Source organism: Suncus etruscus, chromosome 2 (assembly GCF_024139225.1).
Source record: "Suncus etruscus isolate mSunEtr1 chromosome 2, mSunEtr1.pri.cur, whole genome shotgun sequence".
NCBI classification, from domain to species: domain Eukaryota; kingdom Metazoa; phylum Chordata; class Mammalia; order Eulipotyphla; family Soricidae; genus Suncus; species Suncus etruscus.
Window position 1 is genome coordinate 157559916 of NC_064849.1, and position 4567 is coordinate 157564482.

The 4567-nt window shown below is 35.2% G+C and overlaps 1 pseudogene; it reads right to left on the minus strand.

Annotated features, from left to right (window-relative positions):
- Positions 1-4268: 4268 nt before the first annotated feature.
- LOC126002385 (uncharacterized) lies at positions 4269-4361 on the minus strand (annotated as a pseudogene).
- Between the last annotated feature and the right edge of the window lie 206 nt (positions 4362-4567).

Here is a 4567-nt window from a genome sequence, read left to right on the forward strand (position 1 = left end):
CACATCTTCAAAACCTGTGTTTAAATATATTAAGTTACCCCATCACTTAAATTGTATCACCTGTACAACCACTTTCTCCCAATTGCTATCCATTTTTATTCATAGAATAGAAATGATGAAAACATATCCTCCACTGTTCTGTCATTGTTGGGTTAACCATAATATTTGCCTATTAATCAACCCTTAGTTTTCTGAAACTGTGCCTTATTTGACAGTACCATCTTAAATTCTAATTTACCCTTAAATATATCTCCACAGACACCATAAGAGAGAAAACAAATAGGTATGCCCTAAGAGCACTAAAAGAAACGGACATCACTTTTCAACCGGAAGCAGCTTAAGAGACATCTAGAGCACCCATTCCTGAAAGGGGAAATATTATGTAGGCAATTCAGGAGGATTAAATACATAATCAATAATTTTATTAGTTTCCCTACTACACCTCTTTTACAGAGGGAATCTCATTTTCTTTTCCAACTGGTCATCCTACAAAAATCTTGTTTGTAAAGGATGAAGTCAATCTGATATAGAGCAACTTATACATGATATGTACAGAAAATCATTGTATCAGTGAGTCATGCATAGTGGCTAGAGGAAGAATGTAGATTGTGTGGAGAGGGGTCTAACAGACTGAAGAACAAATGTCACAGGATAAAGTCAGAGGTGCATGGTGAGCCACAGAAGCAAGTAACAGAAAGTAAGGAGGAAGAAGAAAGAAATGTAGTAACTGGAATTGTTATCTCAAACAGAGGTACTGTTTCTGCAAACTTCTAATGGTTATAGAGTCAGTCTCAATTACTATATATAAGCTATAAAGTAAAAGTGGAAAAATAAAGAGACATTAGAATCTATCTGGTGTTTATCATGCTACACTTGAGTGCAATCCATAAGAACCCAAAGCAAGTCTGATGCACTGTAGCAATTTTAAAAGGAAGAGAGTGAAATCAAGGTTCTATGTAATTATAAAAGAATAGGTGCTATTTTGAGCACAGAAAGGTCTTAAAGTCTAACACTCTTTAATGTAATTTTTATTTTGCTTTTATTTTTATTGAGTTAATATTGATCTACCAGAGAAACCAACGGAGGTACAATCTCAGACTTTTTAAAATATAGATTCCAGGCTGGAGTGTTAGCACAGATGCAGGCCTTTTGACTTGCACAAAGCCAACCTGGGTAGGACCTGCGTTTGATTCCTGGTATCCCATAATGTCCCCACAGCCTACCAGGAGTGATTTCTGAGCACAAGAGCCAGTAGTAAACCACTGGAGCACAGCCAGGTCTGGAGCCCAAACCAATGTTGTGTTATTATAATGCATATATATATTTATATACATATGTATATATATTTCACAACCTCACCTTCTAAAAATCTTCTGTATCTTTCCACTACACCCAGTGACACTTCAATCCCATTCCCTTATTTTCACTCATGGTAACCTCAGTTGTATTTCATTTTGTTTTGTCTTTTGCATTGCTTTCTTCCCTACAATCACATATATGAATGGAAACACCTTACTATTGACTTCTCATCTCTGATCTATAATATTGGAATAGAGGCCTGTTCAGTTCTTTTTTCATGCTGCAAAATTTTACCTTTACTTACAGCTGGGTAGTAGTCCATTGTTAATATACACTACATGTACTTCATCCACTCATCTTTTATAGGACCCTTCTATTGTCCCCCATTGTATCCAATTTGAACAATTCTTTACAGAACAAAGTCATTTGCTTCAGATTCTGGATCTATTAAACACTTGCTTAAAATCCATATTAATCTACAATAATCTTGTAACTTCTTTTAACTAATCCATCACTTATGACAATATTCTATTGATAATATATATTTATACACAGTATGATATCTGTTTCTATCTAAGCACACACATATATATGCAAATGTGTGCATTGTGATTGTGAAAAATAATTATATGTATTATCATGTTATACATATAAGAATAGTATATGGAAATATATTCACCAATCTTATTTATAATTTTAGAAAATTTTCTTTGTGACTTTACAATATTTATTTCCTGTATTTCAATTTCTATATACAACAAAGACTCAAAAATATATCACCCCCATGGTCAAAGAGACAGTACAGGGGTTACATTGAATGTTTTGTATGTGGTTGACCCTGATTTGATACCTGGTATCAGACAGTTTTCTAAGGATAATTAGGAGCTTCTCTGGAGGCTATAAACACTGTAAGTTGTAGCCCTGGAGACCTATGGAATAATTAGAGTAGTTTGGGTAAACACTGTATTTTAAGTCCTTGCATTGAACTGTATGTCTATACAGACAAGAAGATTCCTGATATCCCTGTGCTGTACAAAAGTTAAGTGAAGAAGCCATCCGCCTTGACTCAGATTTGAACCTCATCATCACTGAGGACCTTGATACTTAGAAACAGATTAGAAGTATTCTATGAACTCCTTTAGGTATAGTCACAAAACAAAGCTAATGTTTAAACATTTGATTATGACTTTCTTTTTTTTTTTGGAAGAGAGGTCATACCAGCCTTTTCTCATTGTTTACTCTTAGTTCTATGCTCAGGAATCACATAGCATATTTGGAGGACCTACTGGGGTACTGGGGATCAAACCCCTTGTCAGCTACAAGCAAGGCAAGCACCTTATTTGCTCTCTGACTCCAAGTTTTTTTTATAATAGTTATTGATACACTAATCTTAGATGTGTCAAAAAAATAGCTATACATACATTTTTAGAAAATAACTACCTATAAGACTTAGTTTCTTTCTTTCTTTCTTTCTTTCTTTCTTTCTTTCTTTCTTTTTCTTCTTTCTTTCTCTTTTTTTTTCTTTCTTTCTTTCTTTCTTCTATCTTTATATCTTTCTTTCTTTCTCTCTCTCTTTCTTTCTTTTTCTTTCTTTCTTTCTTTCTTTCTTTCTTTCTTTCTTCTTTCTTTCTTTCTTCTTTCTTTCTTTCTTTCTTTCTTTCTTTCTTTCTTTCTTTCTTTCTTTCTTTCTCTTTCTTCTTTCTTTCTTTCTTCTTTCTTTTCTTTCTTTCTTTCTTTTCTTTCTTCTTCTTTCTTTCTTTCTTTCTTTTCTTTCTTTCTTTCTTTTCTTTCTTTCTTTCTTTGTGTCACACCCGGCAGTGCTCAGGGGTTAATCCTGGCTCTACACTCAGAAATCGCTCCTGGCAGTCTCCAGGGGACCATATGGGATGCCTGGATTTGGAACCACCGTCCTTCTGCATACCAAGGCCTTACCTCCATGCTCTCTCCAGCCCACCTTAGTTTCTTTGATATTGTATCATTCTGGAGAAATTTATGGGTATATGAGTTAGTTAAGTGTCTCAGAGTACATAGATTGCTTACACACAGTAGCTATTATTCTTGCAATCTGGTTGAGCAAATAATATATATGCAAGCAAAACTACATCAAGAAAGTAAGAAGTGTCAGTAAAAAGTGACGTTTTTGTCCAATTAAAATTCAAAAGTAGCTCAGATTATAGATTCATGTGTCATCTTGAAGACATTTCAAACAAAAAATGTAATTATGAAATTGTGTTACTCTTTGTTTAAAGCCAATAACGTTTTCTGAGGGACTAGTTAATGATCTTGTGATGTTAGGGTCCTAAAGAAATTAATACAATCACATAGAGTGATTATAAAGAAATGCATTTAAAATTAGAAATAATGTACTACTCAGACTAGGAAGATAGCTCCAAGGGCTGGAACCCATATCTTTGAATTGCATAGAGATGTTCGATTTTGGTTATTGCCATAATCTCCCAAGCACTACCAAATGATGATCCTGGCTACTTTTATGGTAAACCTGATCAAAATTGTACCAGATTCAAACTAAGACTTCCTTGCTGAATGTTACTAGACATGCTACCATTTCAAGCCACCACTTATTTGTTAATTTTTTTGCCACATGCAGAATTGCTCAGGAGTTACTCCTGGCTCCTAAGCTCATAAATCGCTCCTGGCAGGCTCAGTGGGCCATATTTGGGATGCCAGGTACTGAACTTAGGTCCATCTAAGGTCAGCTTTGTGCAAAGCAAACACTCTAAATTCATTGCTCTGAGGGTTTGGAATTTTTTTCCTGTTCTATCAGAAGTTTTATTCTGATACTAACATTATGAATGGCTCATAATATTAAAGAAGTTTTAGGTTTTCTTCTAAGTTTTATATTTTAATAGAGGAAAAATATGGACTAAAAGCCAAAGGTAGGAAAACAAGGGTACAGATTAATGCCAGATAGGAAGGACCATGTGCATTTGATTGTTGGGGACGATTGCAAAAATTACTTTTTACTCAACTCCTAGCACACGGTCGGCCATGCTAATCTTCTCTGTATCATTCCAATTTTAGTATATGTGCTGCTGAAGCAAGCATAAAGAGCATATATCATACTTACTGGAGCTTTTGGTGTTAATATTCTTAGACAAATCTACTGTTAGATTTTTTTTGGTGGGGGGGAGAGTCACACCCGGCAGTTCTCAGGGATGCCTCCTGGCTCTAGGCTCAGAAACTGCTCCTGGCAGGCTCAGGGGGTGGGGGGACCATATGGGATGCCGGGATTCAAACCATCGTCCTT